Source organism: Gouania willdenowi, chromosome 6 (genome assembly GCF_900634775.1).
Source record: "Gouania willdenowi chromosome 6, fGouWil2.1, whole genome shotgun sequence".
Taxonomy (NCBI): Eukaryota; Metazoa; Chordata; class Actinopteri; order Blenniiformes; family Gobiesocidae; genus Gouania; species Gouania willdenowi.
The window spans coordinates 43,478,118-43,493,694 of NC_041049.1; the positions used below are offsets into that span (position 1 = coordinate 43,478,118).

General features: G+C 37.2%; 1 protein-coding gene across 1 annotated transcript in view; it reads right to left on the reverse strand.

Annotated features, from left to right (window-relative positions):
• mafb (MAF bZIP transcription factor b) overlaps positions 1-15,577 on the reverse strand; it is a 58,070-nt gene that overhangs the window by 33,903 nt on the left and 8,590 nt on the right. The window lies entirely within an intron of this gene.

Consider the following 15,577-nt stretch of genomic DNA (forward strand, 5'->3'; position numbering starts at 1 on the left):
AGTTTAATTAATTTGGTTCGATACTCAAGACAAATCCTCCTCAAATCCTCGTGTGGTAATTAACAATTATCGTACATTTAATAAGCACACTGAGATTATGAAACAATTAGAGAAACAAGCTGTTAAAAGACTGAAGCCATGCTTTGAACTAGAGTTTTTGCTCGTGCTTTAATTGTCTTTCAGCGGCTTCCGACTTCAATGAGCTGCGAGATGTTAAAAGTCCTCCTCCCAGCTTACAAACCAAACATCCTTCAAAGCAGAATTACAAACCAACAAATTACCGGGCGTGGAAAACGTAAGCTCGTCCTCAGCACTGGTGCAATGCTTTAAACAGGCCCCACACACATATATTACCTTTGTCTGCTGTTATCACAGGGGGCAATTAGCAGGCCCCAGCTTTCTGCTCAGGCATCCGTCAGGGGACCTATAGGGAGCCCGTGAGGCTGAGCCAAGCCTCAGGGTAGCAGAATTATCACTCGTTTCATCTCTCAACATTCACACACAAACACACACACACACACACACACACACACTGTATATTCACCACGAGCACGAAGCGAGCGTTTTATCATTACCTTCATCATTTTCTCACGTTGTCGGCCTCCACAATTGCAAACAAAGAGCAACTCTGAATGCAAAGGAATGCAAACACGTGCAGCTCTAATTTATATGACGTAAAAGGTGGCCTGAAGTGGACGAGGGCCGATAAACACGAGAAAAACCTTCACACGAAGATGAATCAGAAGTGTTTCGCTCGTAACTTTTGATCCCTGTGTGTGTGCGTGCGTGCGTGCGTGTGTGTGTTGCCTAATCACAATCGCTGATCAATACCTTTGTTGTGACCAATGATAATTTTGACAGCAAACTTTGATTTAGCTTTAGTATTTTGACTAAAATGCAACTCAGTTTTAGTCAAAATTGCACTTAGAGTCTAGTTTTAGTCAACTAAATGACTAAATCACTGGTATATAATTAAGGATTAAATAGAAGTGCACACATTACAGTCAAATAATAATTATTATAATAATTATATCAATAAATAAACAAAAAAATTATACAAATGTACAAATATATACAGATATATACAAGCTTCAATTAAATCAAAGCCTATTTTATCACTGATCAACCTGATATTGGATGGTTTTGATATTTATTAATACACACAGATCACATGAGCTGACTTATGCCTGCAAACACAATCAGCTTACTTCCTGTTGGTTCACTTAAAGGCTTGTCCCGCCTTCCACGCATTAAAAGTAATTTTGATTGGATACCTTTCAGAAAAGAAACTTAGTTATGATTAGATTTTGTCACGTGTAAACATTATTTGTTATTTTTTATTAGTCGACGAAAACTATGATGGAAATTTTCAGCCAACAGAATTAACAGTGTTGGTGAGCGAATGTTCAGGAGACTTAAACACACATTGAAGCGTGTGTGTGTGTGTGTGTTTCTGTTTGTTCAGTTGCTTTTGAAGTCATTTTTCTCTTCTTTTTATGTATTATTTCTGCCATATTGTGTTTTATAGTCATTTTGGTCTATTTGTGTTGTCCTTTTGTGTATTTTACGTCATTTCTTTCTGTATATTTAGTCATTTTTGTGTATTTTTGTTGTCCTTTTTGTATATTTTTACTTTGTTCTCACTCAGAGTTTTATCCCACCCTTTTATTGCACTCCTTTCCACCTCCTCATCTTTCTTTTTTCCCCTCTCAGCCTTACTGTACTTGTCCCCAGCTGAGACGTTGCTACACATTAACCCGATGAAAAACACACACACACACACACACACACACACACACACACACACACACACACACAGGGTAAGCCGTCAGTAGGAAGCAGAAAGATGTGGATTCCTCACAGTCCACACACACACAACCGCAGAGGATGGATGAGGAGAATGATTGGACACGTGTATTTTGTCTGTCACACTGTCTCTAGATGTGGGTTTGACCTTTTTTGTGGGAGTCAATACAACAATGTTTGGAAGGTAAACATAGGTGACAATTCCTTCAGATGGAATCATGTGACGTCAAAGAAACTCTGGAAAATAAATCCATGTGAAAATCTATTTAGGGATGATTTTGTCCGAGGGTTTTTTATTATTACTGTCATTGTTTTTGTTTGTGTGTGTGTGTGTGTGTGTGTGTGTGTGTGTGTGTGTGTGTGTGTGTGTGTGTGTGTGTGTGTGTGTGTGTGTGTGTGTGTGTGTGTGTGTGTGCGTGACGTTGGCGTGATGGCGACAGCAGAGTGGAGGCAGTAGATAAGATAAGTGTTCTTTATTTCTGACAGAGTCATTTAGCTGTGGATGAAGAGAAGAGGGGAGGAGAGAGTTATAGTTATGGAGCTGTCGGAGGGTTTGGGAGGCTTGAATGAAATGAGGTCCAGAGGAGCGAAAAGCGAAAGGGAAACAAAGGTGGAGGAAGAGGAAAGAGGGAGGCTCCATGTGACCTTGGAGTCGCAGGAACCGACAGAAGAAGGATGAGAACCAGTTTCCTCTAAATCATGTGCTGCTGTTGTTTTTCCCTCCTCTCACTGTTACTCAATTAACGTGTCAGCCCACAGGCCCGTTGTTATATCTCCACTGTCTCACATCCCCATTCTCAACATGAGGCTGTGTTTAAGTGTTTACACAAAGCCCACAAAGCCTCACAAACCTAAAAATGCATTTGCTTGCATCGAGCTCGCATCAAACTGCCACAGACCTCTTGTCACTTACACAATTTTCCTTCTCCCCCTCTTCTGTTCCTCATATGAAAAAAAAAGTATTTATTTTCATTTATCAAAGCGTTTTACCCCTGAGAGAGGGGAAAAACTGCAGCGTCTGCAAGTGTTTGTGTTTCAGGGGGATGTGAAGCAATGCTGGGGGTTATTATGAACACACCAAAATGCGACAAGAGATTGCTCTGATTGGGAATAAAAAAACCCATCTTATCTATTTAAATAAACCCCTCTGCAACTTCATCTACACACAAACGTTGTGTGCACCTCATGTGCACCTCGCACATGAGGGGGTGGGGGTGGGTGGGGGAGAAGAGATTGTCTCCACACAACGGCGTGGGGAGAACGACAATGCTCAGTGAAGCGTGCACAAAACACATACACGAGGAGTGCAGAAGGCGGCAAAAATCCATGCATGTAAACAAACACGGGAGCAAATTCACAAAGAGACTTGTAGTAATTAAATTGCAATGATCGCCCTATTTTGGTTTCACTTTGAAGATGAAAAAATACAGAGATGCGAGGAAAAACAGTCCTAATGGAATGTCTAATTATTCAAAGGAGAGTAGTTACACGAAGACTAAATATTACTGAGGAATAATCCAATGGAGCTGCGTCTGATGCTGATCTGTTGACCTCTGAACCAGCAGAGCAGAACCTGGAGCTGACGGTTCAGCCTCTTACAGCAGAGCAGCAACACACAGCAGAGCAGCAACACACAGCAGAGCAGCAACACACAGCAGAGCAGCAACACACAGCAGAGCAGCAACACACAGCAGAGCAGCAACTCACAGCAGAGCAGCAATGCATTGTCAATAAAACACTCGTCCTGTGAAGAGTTGGGTGCAGTGGATACAAGTTAAAATGATACGAAAACCTCACAAACACACACCCAACGATTCACTAACAAATACAAAACATCATTCACAAACAAAGGCATTGTGTTTTGCAAATAAGAAATGTACCTATCGGACAAATACAGCAATTTTTACACATACAATGTCTTCAAGACCAAAAAGATCCTTCAAGTATGATCCTTACATGACTTTTTGCAGATTCACCAGCAAAGGTTCACGAAGTTTGTGATAATGACACGAAAATTGATCTTTTCCTTTTTTTTTGGTAATAATGATAATTTTCAATATATATGTTTTTGTTCGTGGCAACACAAGTTCCTCATATTTTATGTGCTCCACAGAACAATAGTTATTTGTGTTGAACAGCACAAAAATACTTTGTGCTATGACATTATTTTTTTGGGTTGTGCATCACAAAATTTAGCAGGAATTATCATCCTTAACACAACCTAAACCCTAAATGAAGTGTTGTGATAAAAAATCATACTTGTGCGTACATTACAAAAAAAAAATAAAAATACAGAAGTCAGTGTTTTCAACGTTTTTCTATGAGATCGTGTTGGATTCACAAACAAATGCCAGTAAACTTTCTAAGAAATGCCCCGTTATTTATTTAAGGATATATGTATTTTGTAAATGAGGAATACTTTTGTGTTTAATAGGTATGTTTCTTATTTGCTAAACTAAATTAATCATTTTGTGAATTATGTTTTGTATTTGCAAAACACACTGAGTTTGTCTTTGAATTGTCTCACAAATACACAAAACATGTTTTGTGTATTTGTGAGGTTTTTAACCCCATGCAGTCTAGCCATGTGTGTGCGCGCATGCACGTTACAGTGCACGTGATGAGATGAGGAAGTGTAATGTATGTCAGGTCTGCAGATGTTCACTCCAGGTGGTCTGACGTTACTAATGTTCCACCCTTTAATTCACTCAAGCTAAACTGTGCAGCACTGATCAGCAACACATGCTCAATAATTACATTTCCACATAATTTTAACTGGGATTGATTTTTGTTTTATGTTATTATTTTATTTTTTACTGAAGTCTCCATTTTAGCGTATCACTTAAATAGGAATAATTTAGTTTGAAGTTGATTTAATGCTATAAAAGTGTGAGAATACTTACTGAGGTAGGATGAGGGGATCGATTAATCATGATTTTATTACAATCTATTCTTGAATTTAAAAAGATTGCGTATTTACATGTTTGTAATGATAAAAATTCTATATATTGTATATAATTATAAACCAAGCGTGTACTTCTAATTTGGATGTTCCATTACACTATACAATACTGAAATTGCTATGAGGTGTTACTCAAAAGGCAATTCAAATAATTCAGCAGCTGCCTTATTAAAAATCAGCATGAATTAATATTGATAATTAATTTTTAATTGATAATCGATAATAATTGAAAATCGGTCTTTGATTGTTTCCAGGACAGTCAATGAACTCATCAGAAAACTTTAATCAATTCCTTTTTCTTTCTTTCCCGTGGCCCCTCCCCTTCCTGTTCATGTCTCAATCTTAACCTTGAACTAAACGCAAAGTGCAGCAAAAAGTAAAGACTTTGTTAAAGGAGGGATTTACAGAAACGCCTGAATCTCATAAAACTCAAATCCTTATTAGTTTACGAGAAACAATATTTAATAGGAAGCAAACAAATTTAATTTAAATAACTTATATGTATAGTTAAAATAATAATAATAATAATAATAATAATAATAATAATAATAATAATAACAATAATAATAATAATAATAATAATAATAATAATAACAATAATAATAATAATAATAACAATAATAATAATAATAATAATAATAATAATAATAATAATAATAATAATAATAATAATAATGGGGGACTCGATAAAAAAAGCTAATTAATTCATTTCATTAATCTCGATTCATTGAAAATAATCTCCTAACAATATTTAGCAAAATTTTCCAATTTGAATGGGTTTTGTTATATGACTGATTCAATTAAAACATTAAAATTATATTATTTTCATCAGTGCTACCATAATGTGCAATATGAATAAAAAATATTGTGATTGCAAGCTATATTCATGCTTTTATGGATTTTTTTGTAAACTTTCTAAAATAAATTTGTTTTTGTGTATTAAAATTTTAAAAGAAACAGCACTTAGTACAGAACATTCCAGAGAAGTGGAAACTGAACAGTACAAAACAGTTAGAATATCTGTGGATATCATGAAATAAACAGAGCAACTGATGAAGCTGATGAATTTAGTTTGAGTCTTTCCACATAGCAGTTGGTCTTACGATGCTATCTGTAGCAGTGCTTCTAGCCCCGCCCACATCCTTTACCACCAGCAGGTGCTAGCTGCTACATGTTTAGCATTGAGGTGGAAGAGCTCTGGTGATCTGCAACCTCTTTCTTACACAGTTTGCACACAACTGGACTTTTGTTTTCCATCCGTTGTTTTTTAAAATATATATATATATATAATTCTTGTGTTATGGTCTGTGCATCAGTATTATGGGTATATCGGGAACTTGTGCAATGAGAAAGGTTACGCACTGTTTGGAGTGAAAAAAAAAAAAAAAAACAGCAATTAACTGCGTAAATTTTTTAGGGCATTATTTTTCTGTAACTAATTAACCACAATTAATGCGAACAAGTCTCAGCCCTAATTAAAACATAAGCCATGTAAAAAAATACCAGAGTGGGCATCTGTTAACTCATATAAGCACAGCGTTGACTTATTAATCTGTTGAAGGTTGTGTTACCACAGATTATTTAGCTAATCGAACACCACTTGCACACACACAACCAGTAAAAAGTCATCTGGAAAATGATCAAATGAAATATGAGCTTTCTCTCTCTCTGCTGGTTACTACTGCTTAGACCACGGCGTGGGCAAATGGCGGCCCAGAGGTCACATGTGGTCTCATTTTGTTTGGCCACCAAAGTAAATGCACAAAACGACAGAAAAACACACAAAAAAACAAAGAATACACTAAAATATACACAAAATATTACAACATTACAGAGAAATACATTAAAGGGAAAAAGAGAAAATACTCCAAAAACAAACAAAACTATTACAAAATTGAACAAAACGACAAAATAAATACACAAAAAGACTCCAAATAACACAAAATGACAACAATAGTACACAAAAATCAAACCCACAGTACTATCAATAAACAAAACAACAACACAAATACATAAAAATGACTCCAAAAGACATAAAATTTACTGGGAAAATGCACTAAAGTACAACAGAAAAGCACATGATAATAAAAAATAAAAAAAACTTCCACAGAATGCTGAAAGAAAAAACACAAAATGCCTCTAAATGCCCTTTGATATTTCCTGTATTAATGCTTAGATTGGTCATTATTCTGAATGCTGACATGAATGATAATAATGTGGCCTTTTGATCAAACAAACACATTTTTGTGGCCCCTGCCTTGATAAAAGTTCTCCACCTCTGGCTTAGACACAAGTGCTGCTGCTGCTGTCAGTAAAAGGAAGAGCAGCTCCTGTCTGCTCCTCTTCTTCTTCCAGCCCATTAAAAGTCTTTTCTTCTTCTTCTTCTTCTTCTTCTTCTTCTTCTTCTTCTTCTTCTTCTTCTTCTTCTTCTTCTTCTTCTTCTTCTTCTTCTTCTTCTTCTTCTTCTTCTTCTTCTTTTTTTTTTACGTCATGAAAATTTAATCAGCCTTTTCAAGTGAGTGGGCAGGAGTCTCCGCAGAGCACTGACCAGAGCTGCTGAGACACACTTTCTGATGTAACTTATACACATAATAACTCACCGAGGCTTGTGTCTGACCAGTACGCAGAGGTACTCACGTTACTGTAATTGAGTTGCTTTTATAGGTACTTGTACTTTTTTAGTATATTTCTAAATCAGCAATTTTACTTGTACTTACGTACGTGTGAAAAGAAGTAAAGTAATTAGTTACATTTCTACACCCAACCATTACTGATTATTTTTTTTAATTTCTGTTTCATGGTCTCTTAATACAGTGATTCTCAACTGGTGGGTCGCGGACCTGTACTAAGTGGGTCATGGACAGCGGGTCAAAAATAAATAAAGACTTAATGTCTCTTATGTTGGACTTGTCATTTATTTGACGGGCATGCTGTGAAATGCATGTTGCACAGGAAAATACAGTATTTATGTTTTAAAAAAGATTGCATGTGTGTGTTTTCAGCAGCTACTTTTGAAAAACTAAATTTGGTTGTTGAATTCTAAAAAAAAGTGGGTCATGATTTAATGATCGTGGCAAAATGTGGGTCCCAGGGTGAGACCAGAACCCCTGTCTTAATAAACACTTATAATGAATATAATGAATATGTTAGTCGTGCTATTTCTGATCAACGTCCAGCCAGTTTCTATGGTTCATGTTGTGGTTTCTACCTTTTATGTTGTTACCCACATGGCACATTTGCCATGGCACTGTTTTAAAAGTTCATAAATGTAGCTATACTTAGAGCCTGACAAGTTTTTCATTTTCAATTTAATTCATTGGTATTATTAACATTTTTTTTTTGTTTAATTGTACATTTTGACAAACTTTTTATTGTATACAGATGCCTTTGTGGAAAATAAATTAAGTTCCAACTTTGCAAGATTTAATCTCTTCCTTTTTAAGTTTATATATGAGATGTTTACTGTATGTAAGGGAACCGTGGCAACGATTTATTACCAAACAAAAACATGGGGGGGCGAAAGTAACTAGTAACTTTTACGTTGAGTACTATTTAATTGAGCTACTTTTTACTTGTACTTGAGTATTTTATGTATGACTTACTTGTACTTTAGTACAATTTCAATCAAGTAATATACTTCTACTGACCAGCACGGAACGCTCAAGTTCCCATGATGCCACGGTGTCATTTATGAGCTTGTATTTTTACTTGATTACAATGTTTCTTAGTCAACCCGTGAGTTGAAAAGGAAGCTGTGTAGAGAAGCTCTTCGTTGTGTTACACTTGTACACACACACACACACACACACACACCTCTGACAGTAAATAAAGCAGGGCGCTTGGGTCACAATCACAGTAAACCACACAAACGACTACCATCTGTCTCTTTGTCTCACTCAGTATGAGTCAATGAGCCTCTACTGCTGAGAGTTCATACTACACTGCCCAAACACAACAACACTCAATATCCCTCTTCAAAAAAAAAAAAAAAAAAACCCAGAAGGCATCACATACTGTATCTGTGAAGCACTGCAGGAGATTCATTGTGCCACACTCGGATCACCTCTCTTCCTGTAAATGAGTGATTTATCAGCTTTAATTGCTGGCAGGGGTTCCTCTGGTCATGTGACCGCAGGATGACAGCGTGTGATAAATACAGGCGGATAAATTAAGCCCCAGCACTGCAAACACAAACATGCATCGCTTGCATCGCATCTGGTGCTTATATAAGGCTGCATATATATTCAGATATGGAGAGAAATCGAAGATGGCTAATAAAAGCATCACTTTAATAACAAAAATTCCAGCTTTAAAAATACTGCAATAAAAGACATTTATCAAAGTGAGGCAAAGGGCAAAAGGGAAAAAATGTACAATCAATAGTGATAGGCCGAGTAAATCTATTGTTGTAAGGTGTTTCATTACGCTGAGCACACACACACACACACACACACACACACACACACACACACACACACACACACACTGCACAGATGCTGACTGAAGGCTCTGCAACGCACAGTTCATGCATCTTATTGTTACATGAAACCAGTTCTCCACCACTGACCTTTTTATTCACTGCACTATACATTGTTAAAATAATGTATGAGGTGTCCAAGCCCTAGCTATTTCATTGTGTTCCTTTTTTCTAACAATGTGTGTGTGTGTGTGTGTGTGTGTGTGTGTGTGTGTGTGTGTGTGTGTGTGTGTGTGTGTGTGTGTGTGTGTGTGTGTGTGTGTGTGTGTGTGTGTGTGTGTGTGTGTGTGTGTGTGTTTCCGGGACCATGCCCGCATTCTTGCACAAAAGCCTGTTTTAACAAGAATAAACAAGACCACCTGAATAATAACCAAAAGCAGATAAACAACAGAAAATCTTTAATAAAACACTAAATATGTGTTGTTGTTGTTGTTGTTTGAAACACTTTTTGTGTTCATGTGTGTTCATCTATGCACAGATATCTTCACAGCTGTAGCTCTTTAGCTGTCACATGTCTCACATCTTGAGATTTGAAACAAAAGAGGAAATACAGAAGAAAAAAAGAGGAAAAACAGACTACAAAGTAGAATAAATATGAAACAAATTGTAAGTCTTCGTAAAAAAAAAAACTTCTGCTGTTGTTCTTTTTTTTAAATTTAATTTACTTATTTATTTATTTGTATTCATATTATTATTTGTCATATGAAGTTAACATTAATTCAGAGTCAGAAAACTTCTATTCTTTTTTTTAATTTACTTTGTTATTTTTTTTATTTTTTTATATTCACATAATTATTTTTTATGTAATGTTAAATGTTAATTCAGAGTCAGAAAACCTTTTATTGGACTTTTTTTCAACTTAATTTATTAATATGTTTACTTATTTTGGAGGAAACAAATAAGAAATAAATGTAAACAAATAAGAAATAAATGTAAACAAATAAGAAATAAATGTAAACAACTATTCAATTCAAGGGAATATAATTCCATAATAAAACATTTCCAGTAGTCGGAAAAGAAGCAGAAGCTTTTCAAGTACCACCCCCATTTACACTCCTGTTATAATAACCACAACATGCTACTATTGCCTCACTCACTCACTCACTCACTCACTCACTCACTCACTCACTCACTCACTCACTCACTCACTTTTCCTTCCATTCATTTTGAACAGAGACAAACATGATACCAGATGTGTATCTTCATACATGAGGATCATAATCCAGTATGACCGTTTCACAATTATTTTTTATCTCCTCCTGTAATTCTGTACAATACTAGCTTTTCAAAACAAAACTATTCTTAAGTTGGTGACATTTTTATTCATTTTTAAATGTTATCATCATCACAAGTGTGACCTTTTACTGAGAACATCTACTCTTTCTTCATTTAAATAACCCTGCTTTGTATACTTAGGACCTGAACTCACTTTCCTTCATATCGAATAAAACAGTTGATTCTGTGATACAAAATTCAAGCAGACGAGATGAGCAGATAGTAGAGGCAGACAGAGACGTAGATAGAAGAGCGAGGAGCCACTGAGTGACTGAGCGACCGTCTGCATCCAACATGTCCAACTTTTGACCTTCCACACAAAAAGATTTCACTTTGGACAACAAAACAAGTTTATGAACAGCCTTTCTCTGTATTTGTGCACGTCTGCACTTTGCATCGTGTGTAAACAGGTACACATTCCCTCCCTGGCCCCTTATTTATTTGTCTGTATTAGTTAGCTTCTGCTCAGCACTTAAAATTAATGTCATCCAGAGCAAAATAGAGGCTGAAAGTTAAAATTCAGCACTTTCTCAGCAGCGCGGTTATTTATCAAGCTAACAAGGAGACGATGCATCCCGGCTTCAGCCATGGCTCACGAAAATATATATATATGCTGTTATAGCTTCTGTAGGTTGTGTCTTTAAAAGCCAGGGAATAAAAGTGAGAGGGATGGACAAATGGAATATGGATGCACCCATATTTATAGAAAAGGATGATAGAAGGAAGAAAGTGAACCAAACACACACTTTTAGTATCATTTTCTTCATGGCTCTGTGTGTGTGTGTGTGTGTGTGTGTGTGTGTGTGTGTGTGTGTGTGTGTGTGTGTGTGTGTGTGTGTGTGTGTGTGTGTGTGTGTGTGTGTGTGTGTGTGTGTGCGAGGTGCTGATTTGCTGATGGCGATAAAAGATGATCCTTTAGGGGAAACAGAAGACTTGTTCGCAGCTCTGAATAAATAATGTGTTGTCGGACTGAGCTTTAGCGTAAATTTTGTCTTTAGGACGAGGCTGTTGAGAGTGAAGCACGTCCCGAGGACTGTTAGCATTGTGCCGTGTTAACATCTCTGTAGCATCACGAGCTAACGCCCCAGTGTTGGAATTCAATTAGACACTGAGTGCAATGCTAAGCAGCTAGCACAGCGCGTCACCACATGGGAAGATGTGATGATGGCGAGAAGAAACAGAGAAGAACGTGTGTGCGTGTGCGTGTGTGTGCGTGTGCGTGTGCGTGTGCGTGTGCGTGTGTGTGTGTGTGTGTGTGTGTGTGTGTGTGTGTGTGTGTGTGTGTGTGTGTGTGTGTTTGGGGGATAGATTGAAACCCAGAAAGATATTTCAAAAATGACAACAAAAACAAACAAAGGAAAAGAAAAACACACATGCAACACACAAATCAAGAACACAATTCACTAAGTCATATCAAGAACACAAAAACAACAACAAAAATTTGAGAAAAAAAATATATATAATGAAAGCAGAAATGAGAGAAAAATGCACTACATGAACACACAAATAACGGCAAAATAGTGCAAAAACACACAAAATGACAGGCAAGTATACACGACTAAACTAAAAAATACACACACAAAAACAGAAAAATCCAAAAATGACAAAAAACAAAACAAACGACAACAAGAACACACAAAATGAAAGAGAAATATACAAGACACTCGTGACGTACAAAACAACAAAAGCAAACAAAATCAATGAAAAACTCACTAAATGACATCGAGAACACACAGACATCAACAAAAAATGAGAGAAAAACACACAAAATAACAGTAAAAACACACAAAGCAAAAACAAAAACTATACAAAAATGAGAATGAGTTTTCTCAACCAACAAATTCCCAAAAAAACGAAAGAAAAAGAAGAAGAAGGAGGCTGCGGGTAAGAGGAAGGCCTTGGGCTGAATCAGGAGAATACATTATATCACACTAACCTACGGCTCATCTCCAGCTCCTTTCTCAATCACACACGGAATGTACCGGAGGACCACAGTGGCTGTGAGGCTCGCCGCGCACACAAACACACACACCAACAGCGTTACAACTAATTATGTTTGAATAAAACAACACGATTGAGGCTTAAACAGCTGAAACAAAGAAGCGGAAAAAAATTCTATTAACATAAGTTAAGAAGAAACACGGCTGATGATGTTTTCCGGGGGTTCGGCTCGAGGGCGAAGCCTTTTTCATCAGTTTTCATCTTTTCTGTTTCACGAGTAAAAAAAAAAAAAACACACAACAGATTTAAAGAACAAGCCGAATCTAAACACGAGTTTTTGCAGCGTTCAGCTTGTGTATCTTCACAACTTTTTCGGTGTCGCTAAAACAAACTCAGATCTGCTCATTTCTCCTCTTTTCACAGCGAGCAAAGTAATGAGCAGACATCCTGTTCATATATCCTCCCTGTCATTTGAATTTTGTGGATGGAGGGATGACACCATGTGTCAGGACTAAAACTGTAACAGTGTAATGAGTCTCTCAACGGGCAGTTGGTAGTTATATATAAACCCATGCAGTGAGGTACAGGGAAGTATGTCAAAGCTGTGAGAGAAGCAAACATTAAAAAAGGCCACTTGGCGTGTATCACTAACATGAATTTACCTCTAATTTAGAGCACTGGTTCTCAACCTTTTCAGCACGCAACCCCTAAAATAAAGCTTCCAGAGACCGGGGACCTCCACTGTACCTGTAGGTGGTTGAACACAGACATGAACATTGATGAACAGTCATGTGTTACAGGGTCATCTATAAGGGGGAATAAAGAGGAGAGATTTTTGGGGCCCATCCATAATATCAGCAAAATGATGGTCCATTGTTCTATGAATCTGTGATAACCACAATTTTTTATTCATCTGAATAATATCCACTGTTATCCAGGAAGTTTACAATTATTATTTACCACAGAAATTGATTAAAAGTGGCAAATTGTGGGTAATGGATGTTAAAAATGTAAGGAATTAGTTTAATGAGCAAATAATGGACATTACCAATCATGAATGTGGTGAAATTGACAACATATGCAACATTAGGCTGGAAAAGTGATGGAAAGGGTTTATAAGTGTTGAAAATGTCTTGAAAGTGGAAAAAAAAAGGTGCAGAAAAGGCATTGAAATGTGATTTAGCAAAAATGCATTAAAAGGAGCAAAAATATGGAAAGAAATAGTGATGAAAATAGGTTAAAATATGGCAAGTTTGGTGTATTTGCAGACAAAGGGTAAAAATAACCAAACATGGGCTCAAACTGTTACAAAAATATTTATATTTCTGACCCCAAATGGGGTCCTGACGCCATGGTTGAGAACCCCCTATTGAGAGCAAGAAAAGGCCTTAATAGAATGCAAAAATCCACATTAAAGTAATTAATGGTTTAATGTAATGACGAAGATGATAACTGGCTGTTCTTACTCTCCCTGTGACATTATGTATCCCATACATACTTCCAGAGGCTTTTTATGCACACAGCCCATATGTCCATGCATTTAAATACATGCACACCTTTATACGTTTGCATGGTGCGCATGTGCCCTTCCTTCCTCCACGTGCACTGGCTACAAAATCCTGACCTGCCTGCTGTCAGCTGTAGAGGCACCTTGCCTCTATGAGCCACCTCCTCCATCCTCCACCACCCAAGTGACCGACTCACCCCGTCATCGCCAGGGGAAGACGACTCCGAGGTGGGGGAGGAGAGACAGGAGGGAGTGACGGTACGTGCATTGTGGGAAGAAGGAACAGTGAAAAAGGCTGAAGCAGTGGGAGGTGTGAAGGAGGGAAGATGGAGAAGGTGTGGTCGCTCTAATTTGCCCTCTCCACCCCCCCTCCTGTGACCTCAGAGCTCATGACAGGCAAGGAAAGTGCTGACGCATGCAGGTGTGTATCTGAGACACACACACACACACACACACACTTTGCAGGCAGCCTGTATTCTGTCAATCTTTAACCTCTTCTTCTCTGCCTCCGCCCACTTTAAACCTTCCTGTATTTAAGCTAAAAAACATCGAGTCAGGCTAAAGCTGGCACTGAAATATGTGAATGGTGCAAACCAGAACACTCTCCACAGTGCTGAGCACATGAGGACAGTAGAGTATTCTGTCTGCAGTGAAATGAGCTGATGCTGATTCAGTTGTTTGGTCCATGCAGACTCTCCATGATGCAGTGTAAAAAGCTGAGGTGTCCACATAGTGTCCTGTCCTGTGTGTGTGTGTCTCTGTGTGTGTGTGTGTGTGTGTGTGTGTGTGTGTGCGTGCGTGCGTGTGTGTGTGTGTAATAGAGAGCAGAGTTGTATTACACTGGTGATGAGTCGCCTGGCTGCAAAGGCTGATACATCAGCAGCACCAACATTGACCAGGCCTTTAAATAAAGCCTTCGATCCTGCAGGAGAGAGAAGGTCACTGACTGCTTCTCCCTGTCTGTCTGTCTGTCTGTCTGTCTGTCTGTCTGTCTGTCTGTCTGTCTGGATTACACGGGCAACATGCGCCTCCCAAAAGGAAATGCTCCAATTGTCACAAAATGACAGGCAAGTACACAAGACTACTAAAAAAACACACACAAAACAAAACAAAACAGAAAAATTACAACCAAAACACAAAATTTGAGAAATTTATACAAAATAACACCAGAGACAAACAAAACAACAACAAAAACAAACAATATTGTGGAAAAAGGACACAAAAAAATAAATAAACAAAAATAAGACTATATATATATATATATATATAATGATAGCAGAAACACACAAAAAACAAAAACAAAATAAACAAAAAATGTACTCGACACCAAGAAAACACAAATAACAAAAAAACACTGCAAAAACACACACAACAGAAAAAAAAAAAAGAAAAAAAAAGAAAGAAAAAAAAAAAAAAAATATATATATATATAAATATATATATACATATATATATATATATATATATATATATATATATGTATACAAAAATTACAATAATAATAAATGCTAAATGCTGATGTAAAATGTCATAATGTGGATCTTAGATCAGACAATGACATTGATCAAAGTTGCCCATCTCTGCGTCAGACAGTCCCTCTCTCCTCCTT